General features: G+C 35.5%; 1 protein-coding gene across 4 annotated transcripts in view; it reads left to right on the top strand.

Moving 5' to 3' along the window:
• Positions 1–368: 368 nt before the first annotated feature.
• LOC107999225 (BTB/POZ domain-containing protein Tiwaz) overlaps positions 369–12948 on the top strand; it is a 39876-nt gene continuing 27296 nt past the window's right edge. Inside the window, exon 1 of one of the 4 annotated variants that reach the window (XM_028667472.2) lies at positions 369–623. The gene's annotated coding sequence lies outside the window, so the exon portion shown is untranslated. Of the gene's footprint in view, positions 624–10189; positions 10389–12948 lie in introns of those variants that run through there. The other 3 variants (XM_062077194.1, XM_062077193.1, XM_062077195.1) reach the window with 3 other exon arrangements.

Here is a 12948-nt window from a genome sequence, read left to right as displayed (position 1 = left end):
TTTACGCAACGTTTGCTGCTTAATCGGGATCGAATTTCAATTCCTGCTATCGGATTTCGGAATAGTTATTCAACATTTACCGTGCGTAAGTTAGCAATAGAGAAATAGTGGAAGAGAAGGTGGTTGAAAGTTGTAACGATGATAACCGCGAATATCGAATTGACCGGGGGGCGTCCACGGGGTTGAAGCCAATTGACACACGGTAGAGTGGGGTGACCTCGAGGGTGAAGAGGATTGCAAGCTCAGAGCGCTTACGGGAAACGCTGCCGGCTGCAGGAGAGCGGCGGCGGAAAGGGGGATAAGGTTGACGTCGAGATAGCCGCAGGTGGTGGGGATACGAGTGGTGGGGAAAGTAGCGCGAACGCGGTGACGCCGGCGAAGACACTTCAGTCTCGTTAAAGCTGCGGTGACGTGCGGTTCGTGCTCATTTTACATATCGAAAGAAAACACGTGAACTGTGACCACGTGGATCTGTGCGTGACAATCTATTGCGCGATACCTGCACCGTGTGGGTTCAAGTGTTGAGTTTATTTTTTTTTGGTGAGCAGTCGGGAAGATTTTTTTTTTCGGGACCTCGTGGACGCGAGAACAACCGTCAACCTGGAGCCCACGTGTCAGAAACGGTGAGTGATGAAATATTTGTTTTTATTCGATATTATAACGTGAAATCGATGGTACAAATGTTTAGTGGAATTTTTGAGCGTGTAATTTGTTATAGAAACGTTAATTCGTCGTGAAATTATTTAAAAAAGAACTCAAGAAAATTTTTACGATTTTTGAACGATTTTTTCCTGTGCATATAATTACGGTAGTTTTCGATATATTTGCAAAAAAAAATATTATATAGAATTTCTCTTATACTTTTTCTATTTTCTTTATATTATCTCTGTGTACGTAATCGTAATGCAATTGTTTTATTTATTCTTTGTTATATGTAAACATATGATTAGCAATTAAACAATTAAGACGTATAACGAAAATGAATAAATTCAATGAAAAATCATATTGAATACAAACCACGATTTGGTTCGATAAAAACAAACATAACATATTTTGTTTCGTTCGAAACAAAAATTATTTACCAAAATAATTACTGCACAAATCCATGAAATAAAATATATATCTCGAAAATTAAATATACATTTTTAAAAGAATTGTTCAAAATATTAATGTCCAAAAATTATCAAAATCGGTGAAAAAGTTTCTTCTTTAAATAATTATCGTGAAATTCTTTATTGTTCAAAAATCGAAAACTAAATTTTTGATACTTGTATAATTCTTGATCATTATGAATAATATTATCATCATTTATTATATTCTTAATAAAAATAATAAGCATAAGTAGTGAAAATTATTGTGGTATGCACAAAAAAAGAATAGAGAAATCCATAAATGTATTTCATGCTCCGTTTTACGCCTTTGTTATGTTTTCCTTTCAAAATAAAGTTAAAATAATAAATCATTTCACGCAAGCATTTCAAAGTTTAAACGTTACTCTATTACATTATTAAATTTATAATTTCGTTATCGTACAACAATATTAATAAAAAAGAAGAAAGAGAGAAAAAGAGAGAGAGAGAGACTATAAATATTAAATGCCATAGCAATTGGAGGTCTAAAACAATCTTCGTATCACGTGATTTATCTAATCAATCGTTTTACTTTCGCGCTGACTGCATGGCAATTAACTATCTAGCGAATTTACCGCTTAGACATAGTTAGCAGATAACGCACGACATGCCTCTCTCCTCATCAGCCACTAATTTAAACCTCTCGTCTAATGCTAAACCCGTCTTTAGTGAAATTCTATGCAGCTCGTAGCTTTCTACAGTCGCAACCTTCCCTCGTTCTTTACAATTGGCATAAAACGATAGAATTAATACGTACATACTCAAATTGGAGAAAAAAAAGCAAAAGTTTCCTACCTTTCGGAATAATTATCTTCATTTCTATTTTTCTTTTCCAATATCGTTTTTAATCTTAATTAATTCACGAAATGTTGCGATTAGATTGTAAACGTCTATGCAAATTCGATACGTTATTGATAATATTATATAATTAGAATGAAGATTTTTTTTTCGAACACAATAAAGATTATTTTATATCATTTTATTGTGTTTTCTAATTTATGCACAAACATTCACGATTTATCCACGATAAATTAACGAGCCAATACCCGAAAACATAAATCTATCCACCAATTAAGCGTCTTGGTATCCATCAAATGTCAAAATCGTTCTCCGTAATTAATGAAAACGCGATTGAAATTTAAATAAATCGATCACGCATCGAGCGATGACGAGTAAGCATTTATCTCGTTGATCGCGATTAACCTCGTGATTAACCTATTGGTTCATCGTTCAACGTATATGAGCGTATATTATTTCGTGGAAAAATATTTAAGGAAACGTGAAAAAAAGAAAAACCTGAAATGTTAACACGATGATCTCTCCATAATTTTAAAAAGAAGTAAAAGAAACGACGGGTTGGCGATGTTCGAACGGTCAGAGGCGACAGGATTGCAGAACACCGAAGGTACAATGAAATTGCTCAATTGTAACTTGCATTCCGGCGTCATCGAACAATGCTTGCGATCAATTATGCATCTAGCGTTCTCCAACGGTGACATATTGTGCCGCGTGGAATCCACTTTCGAGAGCTAATACAGTGCCAAGAAGTAACTCGATATACCTTGCATAAACCCTCGATCGTTTCATGGATTATCAGTGATTAACGAGGAATGATATAAGAAGATTGGGAAGCTGAAATTGCATAGGCTTTGAACATTTGGCTGTGTACGGTGTTACGTTTTGTGTAATCAAACACAATTCCTCCCCTTGGAGATTAAACAAGACGATTATTGAATCGTTTTAATCATTACTTTGAAGATATTGTCATAATTTTTCTAATATTTTAGTTATTTCTGATATGAAGTACAGATGATTATTTATAAATGAAAAAAAGAAAAATTCATGCCGAATATTTATTATTAAAAATAAATTCAAAAAATTGATCTATTGGAAACTTGTTACTCTTGTTTTAATAGATTTCTCTTGCTATTTTAATAACATAGAAAAAATTCGTGATTTGCATCCAGACTTTGTCAATTAACGAATCGATAAACACTCGTCTAACGGTTCTTCTCTCTTCCCTCGACGCGAACAATTATTTTCAATAAAAGAAACACGGGAAAAGAGGAAGCAAAAAGCAAAGAAGAAAATAAAAAAAGTGTTATTCGTGATTTCGAGAAAAATTTACGAGAACAAGCTCGACAACTAGCTCTTAAATTTCCTCGCGTGTGAGAGTTTTATAGCGGAACCGATCGTACCGTATCGGGGCAAGATTCCAAGCTCTACGCTCTCTGGAAGCGACGAACTATTGAAGAAACGTTCCAGTTCGTTAAGACATTCCCTGCTATCTGAAATAATTACCGGCCTGTCATCCGGGGGGAATCTGTGGCAATCCGTGACAAAACGAGATAACGGTTCAACCGTGGCCCGCAACACGGTTGTAGGAAGCGTGTTCCTCCATGGTGCATGAAAATGACGAAACGATGCGTGTACGATATTTATCTTCCTCCGTATATGTATAGCTCATTTATTATTTTCCGTTTCTCTAAACCTCCGGAAATTCTGAAATACTGATAGCGGGGAAGGGGGAAATGCAATGAACGAGAATTCCATATAAAAGATTGAAATATGCTCAATCAAGGTTCCCACACTCTTTATTTTTTTCACTGTTTAAAATTGCGGAACTCGGTGCGAGGATTGGCAAAATGCAATGAACGAGGACATTCTTCGATAAAGGAGGTTGCAACGTGGTACATGTTTTCCGCGTGCCTCCTCAATCCATTTAATATCGTTAATAACGAAGCCACGAGGACTGTTACCATGAAATTTGTTCGTTTTAACCGTTCCACGCGATCGATCCGGCTGATAGATCGATCAGGGGGTATCGGGGCTCTTTCCTACGAAGATCCGGTTAGCCCCGTGGCGAGACTCGCATCAGTCACGAGTCTGACAATCGCGATATCGAGTAACTTTCAATTACGACCGATCCGTGACGCTTTGACGTTCTGTGTATTCTGCGCTAGAGAGAGAGATTCGAGAATCGTTGGCCTCCGTGCACCTCCGGTTTAATTAGCGAATGGCTGTGTCGTAAAATTATTTTCGATTTCCATTTTTTTCCTTTCTTCTTTCTTTTCTCTTGTATATATTCTTTCTGTTTATAAGCGTTCTGGACATTCTGTTTGATTTATAATAGGTTTTAATAATAGTAGTTAAATTTTTATGAAAGTACAAGACGGCGATGGACTGACGATGGCTCCAACTTGTGTTTATCATCGTCTTATACATATATATATATATATTCGATAGACTAAAAATTATTATGTACTAAAGAAAGTAGTGTCTACTAGTATGTTATGTAAATTCATTCGATTCGTCGAGTGCCATGTTTAACGTTGTAACGAAAAATCCATTGATGGGTGTAATGGCATTAAGAGAATCTTTATTAGTTTAGAAGAATTTGTGTTTCCTATATATATTATATAATCTTATTTGCAAATAAATTGATAGTTTTATTTTCGCAATCCGTTCAACAATTTCGAATCTCGATTTCGAACCATTCCAAAACTCCTTTCCATTTGAAGTGTAAAAAATTTTTCTTAGCTACGTCCCTCTTCTAATTATCATCCCTTCTAATTACCATCGACCTCTCGTATAAAGTTGAATGAAATCCACTTGATACCTTACTCTAAAAAAAAAAAGAAAAAAGAACAACAATATTAACCGATAACAAAAACTGCAACAACAATCACAAAAATCGAACTTCCTCTCTCTCTCTCTCTCTCTCTCTCTCTCTCTCTCTCTCTCTCTCTCTCTCTCTCTCTCTCTCTCTCTCACACACCACTTTTGAAATTCAACATTTACCGTTCGAAACACGCACATATACATACATATAGCTATTCCGCGACATCTCGTTCCTCGATCGAGCATAGCAGCAGCAGCAGCAACGAGAACGCTTTCAAACTTTTGAAACCGGTTACCGTTGCCGCGCCACCATGCATCCCGGCCGACGTTGTACCGACGTTGGCAAAAGGAAGGGTGGTAGGTGGTGGTGAAGGGAGCTGTAGGTGGAGAAGGAAGGAAGGAGGGGTGCGGCGGCGGCGGCGGCAACAGCAGCGTTTCAGAGAGCGGACGTGGAAGGGATGTGGACTCTGTGGAAATTGTGCTGGGGTAGGAAAACCGGAGGGGGGTTGGAAACTGACCCGAGGGATCGCCCCGGGCTTAGACGAGCTCTGCAGTTGCCGTAATTAGAACCGAGCGCCCTGGGCGGCTGGCCGACGGCTGACGAGTCTCCTGCGGACTGAAATTATTCATGAACCTGGCTCCCACCCAGGGCGAAATTTTCCCGTAAATATTTTCCCTTGTCAGATATATACATATGTGCGTGTATGTATACGGAGAAGGAATTGATAAAAATAAGGAGGTGGAGGAATTGATAAAAATAAGGAAGAGGAGGAATTAATAAAAATAAAAAAATAAGGAGGAGAAGCAACTGCTAAAAATAAGGAGAAGGAGGAATTGATAAAAATGAAAGAAGGAGAGGAATTGATAAAAATGAAGAAAGAGAAGAGGCTGTTTCCCCTTCTCTTTTCTTTCTTTTTCCCCTTTCATTGTTTTTTCGACTTCTTTTTTTTATCGTCCAATCGAACGGAAATTCTGACTGAATTTTCTCTTTAATCTTCGAAGATATTTTGGATTATGTCCGATTAAAACTAATCCGATCACACGAGGAGGAGGAATTGATAAAAATAAGGAGGAGGCGGAATTGATAAAAATAAGGAAGAGGAGGAATTGATAAAAATAAGGAGGAGGAGGAATTGATAAAAATAAGGAAGAGGAGAAATTGATAAAAATAAGGAAGAGGAGGAATTGATAAAAATAAGGAAGAGGAGGAATTGATAAAAATAAGGAAGAGGAGGAATTGATAAAAATAAGGAGGAGGAGGAATTGATAAAAATAAGGAGGAGGAGGAATTGATAAAAATAAGGAGGAGGAGGAATTGATAAAAATAAGGAAGAGGAGGAATTGATAAAAATAAGGAGGAGGAGGAATTGATAAAAATAAGGAGGAGGAGGAATTGATAAAAATAAGGAGGAGGAGGAATTGATAAAAATAAGGAGGAGGAGGAATTGATAAAAATAAGGAGGAGGAGGAATTGATAAAAATAAGGAAGAGGAGGAATTGATAAAAATAAGGAGGAGGAGGAATTGATAAAAATAAGGAGGAGGAGGAATTGATAAAAATAAGGAGGAGGAGGAATTGATAAAAATAAGGAGGAGGAGGAATTGATAAAAATAAGGAAGAGGAGGAATTGATAAAAATAAGGAAGAGGAGGAATTGATAAAAATAAGGAAGAGGAGGAATTGATAAAAATAAGGAGGAGGAGGAATTGATAAAAATAAGGAAGAGGAGGAATTGATAAAAATAAGGAGGAGGAGGAATTGATAAAAATAAGGAAGAGGAGGAATTGATAAAAATAAGGAAGAGGAGGAATTGATAAAAATAAGGAGGAGGAGGAATTGATAAAAATAAGGAGGAGGAGGAATTGATAAAAATAAGGAGGAGGAGGAATTGATAAAAATAAGGAGGAGAAGGAATTGATAAAAATGAAGAAAGAGGAAATGTTGTTTTCGCCCTTTATTTTTCTTTCGTCTTTTTTTTCTAAATCGTCCAATCGAATGGAAATTCCGACCGAATTTTCTTTTTAATCCTCGAAGATATTTCGGACTATATCCGATTAAAACTAATTCAACCCTACGAGAAGGAGGAATTGACAAAAATAAAAAGGAGAAGAAATTGCTAAAAATAAGGAGAAGGAGGAATTGATAAAAATAAGGAAGAGGAGGAATTGATAAAAATAAGGAGGAGAAGCAACTGCTAAAAATAAGGAGATGGAGGAATTGATAAAAATAAGGAGATGGAGGAATTGATAAAAATAAGGAGAAGGGGAATTATTAAAATTGAAGAAAGGGGGATGTTGTTTTCCTTCTTTTTTCTTTCTTTTTTGCCCCTTTATTTTTCTTTCGTCTTTTTTTTTCTAAATCGTCCAATCTAATGGAAATTCCGACCAAATTTTCTCTTTAATCCTTGCAGATATTTCCGATTGTATCCGATTAAAAATAATCCGACGCTACGAGGCAGAGGAATTGATAAATTTGGGAAGGAGAAGAAATTGATAAAAATAAGGAGATAAAGGAATTGATAAAAATAAGGAGGAGGAGGAATTGATAAAAGTAAGGAAGAGGAGGAATTGGTAAAAATAATTTGGCGAGGATAAATATCAGAAAAAGAGAGAAGGAGATGTGATCGTGCTTATACAGAAAGGACATTATTCTTTTTTCTTTTTTTTTTCTTTTGGGATAGGCCTGTGTTCGTCTTTGCACAAATGGAAATTTTCGAGTTTTACGAGGTTATGCACAAGAGTTTTCAAAGTTTTATTTTAATCGGATGAAGCGTTAGTAGGCTTTCTCAAAATTTTATTTTTTTTTTGTAAAAATTCTCTTTTCGAGATATGGAGGATGAAGCGTTTGTGCGAATGAATTTTTCGAGTTTTATGAAGCTATGGACACTGTTTTTACTGTTTTATTTGATGACGCTTTTTGAGCTTTTAGGTAACAAGATATGGAAATATTTATATAGGATTTATTTTTGTAAAATTTGGAATTCTAATAATCGGAGTAATATAAAATAACGATATCAATTTCACGAAAAAATTTTTACTTTACATTAGAAATTAAATGAAGTTATTACTTCATTTAACCGAGTGGAACAATTATTCTTAACTTTTGGATAGAGAAATTCTCTTAAGACTCACTATTTTTAGTCCATAATTTTTAACATTTATTTATCTTAATATAATCGTATATTAATTCATAATCCTACTAATCGTTTCACTGTGATAAAATTATTCTCTATGGAGGATTGCAAATTATTGGAATTCAAGAAAAATTAAGAAAAATTGTTGCAGAGAAGAGGAAAGAAGAAATGTTTGGCTATTATAATGGCTATTATGGAGAGATTTTTAATCACTGATTCGATCATCATTTAGATTTTATGATCGAATCAAATGAAACGGATTTTAATGAAACTTTGGATGGCGACTCGTTTAATGGGTTCGAGAACGGAACACGATGTTAATTAATCGTTAAAAACGATAAAGCTGAATTAAAATAATCGTAATAAATTACTGTGCTCTGTGGAATTACAGTAGTCGATGCACTCGATCTCGGTACATCCATTGATCCATCTTCCCCGGACGAGGAAGATCGAAATACACGTAACACAGATTGCAGAAAGTCGGATTACAAAATACCTGTATGTAACATCTAACAACGCATAAGCATCGGCCTCGTCAAAGCAATAAGATCAAGACCGCCGACTGCGCGGTATTCCTCTTGCATTTTATCGAATCGATTAATTACAACGATCGCTTCTATCCAACTGTTCCCACATCCATCGATCTTCTCCAAATTGTATCTCCCTGTCCGTTTGAAGAGCACGATCGTTCGCCAACTGCGCTTCTCGGGATCCTCGTTGACGGATACATCTTCAAATCGTGAGAATGTTTGAGATATAAACGCGATACATGTGTCAGATTTGTCGATAAGTTTCCGTTTATGTATTCCGTGCAAATGAACATTCAAGTATTGAACGCGAGCAAAGTGGAAAAATATTTGTTATAAATAAAGAGGTTGAATATTGAAATGTTAGTAGAGAAATGAAAGTAAAGGTGGAAAATAGCTATAAATAAATCTGTTTGCGTAAAAAATCCTCAGGTCGCGTATTAATAAGTTTTAGCGATCCAAAAATCCAAGTTGCATCATTGGAATTTTTTTCTAAAATTTAATATCATGAATTATTATTTGAAATAATTGAAATTACAATTTTACAAGTCAATTTTGGAAAATTTTATGAGATACTTTTTCATTCAGTATTCATTCAATAGCATTCGATTATCATATTAATGAATACAAGATTTAATGTTAAAGCAATAAATCTACGGAATCATCTGTAAGAAGATAAATAAACACTTTTAAATCTTAAAAAAAATCTTAAAAATCGATTGCAAAGGATAACATTCACGAGTGAAAAAGAAAAGAGAAAAGAATCGCAAGAAATTTATGCATATTTTCACCCGATTGGCAAAGTATCCGTGCACGGAATCACGAAGATATTTCTTCGCGCGAAGTCTTTAAACGTAAAGTGACAAAGCGATAAAGCGACGCCAAATTCTTCTCACGACAAAATTCTTAATCCCCAACGAGAAAGCAACACGCGTGTAATGTAGAATCATCTCACGTGAATATCGCGTGAACATAGATTTTCTTAAGAAAATAACTCTTTACGCAAACTTCATAACTCTACAAAATAACGCGCGTGTAAGTAGAATGTGGAATCGTAGAGATGCAAAGTTGTGAGAAAATGACTGCGCAAATACCATAACTCACAACGTAATAAAGTAACATGTAGAATCTAGAATGCAAAATAGTATGAAAATTTTCTTTTACGCAATATCCGTAATTTTCTTTAATAAAAAAAAAAAGAAGAAGAAGAAAAACGCTTGTACGTTGCATCGATCGGTTCATGATGAAATTTTTTAACGATAAAGTATATGATAGAAACTCAAGAAAATTCATTCAAACAAAATAATAATAATTACTAATTACATCTTCAATAGTTGAAATCGATGTAAATCTTCATTCACGTGAATGTTTATTTAATCTCTTTACATAAAACAAATTCTTTTACACGAAATTACCTGTAATTAAAGAATACATTTTACATATTTTATATAGAATCATTTAAATTTCCAATAAACTTACGCATACATCACCATAGATAAAATCACGAATATTTTCAAAATATAATTTCCACAAAAATAATAATAACGCGTATGACTCGTTCGTCATATACAACAAATTATACAATTTCATATTTAAATTTATATAACAAAAAAATATTGAATATTAAGAAACATATAACAATTTTCATATTACACAATACGCAAAAAAAAACGTACACCGTTCAATCCTTATTGTTTCAACAATAATATACATTAAAAAACTCAACAAAATCTTGTATCCCACATATATATATTGTGCCAGCGGAAAAGCAGTGGATAATTGGTAGACGCGCAACATCGGGTAGAGAAGTGTCGACACGAAATTAAGGAAGCAAGGAGAGTTAAGAAAGAATCAAACTGCAAGATACGAGCGCAGCTGGTCAATCGTGTTGCAAGAGGCATGGTGTTGCATGAAATTCCAATCTCGGCCGCGGCTCGACAACTCGCCAACGTCTCGGTCAGAGTTTCCGTCTCGTAGGGTAAGTAGGTGAGCATAAGTGGTGGGAATAGGCGAGGATGAAATGGAGCAAGACACGCATTGGCGCGTGTCGGGAGTGCCTTCTCGGCCTGTTACGTGGGCCTCTATGAATACTTGGTGTCCAACTAACGACAGTATGCAACCTCGTCGTAGGTAGATACAGGGTAATCTTGATTAAACCGATGATGACAATCGTTACGTACAAGTACGATCGCAAGTGCGTTTGCGAATGTACGTGTACGCGACATCTGTCATTAGAAATCGAGGGCCATGAGTTGCAATGAAATAATTAAGGTTATCCTCTCGTATATAGTAAGAGCAGTATCGATTTTTATGATTTCTTTTTTTTTTTTAATAATATTAATTTAAGAGGATTTGAAAGATGAATCGAGTTACGTAGTTTAAAAGTTTCTCTGTTGTTGCAAGTTGTCGCAAGTCATTTGACAAAATTGAAATTAGATATTACATCGCTGAAACAGTTACATAGTTGATAGAAAATGTGACTGATACCGAGACTTCTCTAATTAATATTCAATGTAAATCGATTGTTCAAATAGAACATATTGAATGTGAAAAAATAACTTGAAATTATATGCAATATAGTTCCATGTTAAATATTCAATATACGAAGTAACATATTATTAAAAAGGCAAAAAGATGAAATAATTTTATGCATTTTTATACTTCTTGCTTATACATTATATAACAAAATGTTTCAAAAACTTGTCAAAAGTTTTTACGCTATCAACTTTGATTTAATTATCTTTAGAACCAACGGCCATCAATACGTGGCGATATCAGCACGAGGCTCGACCTGAAAGATCCTTCTCGTGTCCCCTTGTCACTCGCGATTTTAAACGTTGAATTAATAGAAAAATCGAGCGGATTTATTGGAGGAGATTGGCCCGCGACAAACGTTTAGAAGGCAGACCGCTTTTGTGTCGATGTTGGCACGCGAGCAAGAAATTCTCCCGTGGCAGAATTATATCCGATTCTGGCGATAAAATTCGTTATACGATCGGCGTTCGAGAGGAAACGTGTTCTCCGCGTGTATCGCGTTCGATCGATTTTTTAAGGATGCACTCGCCAAGCACGTTGCATATTGGAGATATAATTGAGCGATAATAGGATCGTTTTTTGTTGGTGGTAATAATAATTCAACGCCAATTGGTCTGGATAATTTGTGCTCATTAGATACGGAATAGTAATCATTCCTCGATTGCAAAATATCGAATAATGAAACAACCGCATCATTATATAATCCGATGTAGACGATTTAAACAAGTTTAAATTTACAGCTTCTCCAATAACTGAATTTTTCACCTCGTTAAAAAAAGCATCTATTTATAATCGACTGAAAAAAAGGAAAAAAGAAGAGGATAAAAATGCGTCGCGCACGAGATTGAGGATCAATAGTGAAACATGTTTGGGTTTATCGAAGATCGAAACTTTACGCGTAATTGGGATCCTTAAAACCTTGTAATCGATCGTTCGAGCACGGACAGAGTACACATTGGGTACGCATAGACATTCGGTTTTTTATGTTAACTGAAACGCTCGCCGAAAGATTTACATCGCGGTTGGTCGACAACACGTGTGCACATATGTTACACGCTCCTCGCGATCAATGAAAAATATAAAAGCTCGCGAGGAATTTATTCGCCGATAAAGGGGATACTCCGTAGGCGAAGCGAGCAGTTAAGTTTTTCGGGGAAAAATTTACAAGACGGGGATAAATTATCCACGGTGCCTGATAGAGTTGACGCGATTAAACTTATCCGCGAAAGTGTCGTAAATCACGGGGAACGCGTAGGATGGCAAATGTGACGAACGTTTAGATCTCTCTGTGCACGTTGTCGCCGTTTCTTCGGAATTGGAAGAAAAATTAACGTTGTTTGGGAAGAATAAAATTGATAGTGGATCGTCAATGTGCCAATATATTGATTGATATCGATTAAAAATTAAAATTACCAACTTGTAACTTTTACTTTTGTATGTGTATGTATCGTGAATTCTATCGTGGAAATAATTACAAAAAACATTCATAGTTAACTCAATCCTACTATTAAACTAAATTGTCTATTTATAAAAAAGAAAAAGTAAGAACGTTTCTTTTCGGTAATCGATAAATTAATCTCAATCATAAATAATACTAGAAATAAGTCACTAGTCGTAATCCTTCTCGTATTATTTCGTATAAAACTGCTCGTGCGTGTACATTTTACATTTCGAAAAAAGATATTTAGCTAGAAACGTGTTCATATTCATCCTAATAGAAGAACGATAGCGGTTACCTTTCCATGATGTATCGCGGCTTAATTGAACCTCCTCTAAACGAGAATTAAGCGACAAGCGCTGGCGTGTGCTCTGAAAGGATGAGAGAGACTACGTGCCAGGCCGTGGCATCGATAAATTTCAGACTATATATATGTATATATATATATATATATAAATGTTCGTGGTAACTACGAGCGCAAGCCAAACCGGTCGGCACGCGCTTCGACCATCCGCTATCGAAGCACACGGTGCATGCACCAAAGAAAGGAGCCACTCTCCTCGTT

This window comes from Apis cerana, linkage group LG7 (assembly GCF_029169275.1).
Source record: "Apis cerana isolate GH-2021 linkage group LG7, AcerK_1.0, whole genome shotgun sequence".
Lineage (NCBI taxonomy): Eukaryota > Metazoa > Arthropoda > Insecta > Hymenoptera > Apidae > Apis > Apis cerana.
The sequence above is the reverse complement of the archived record's forward strand: the minus strand, read 5'-3'. Positions and strand labels throughout refer to the sequence as shown.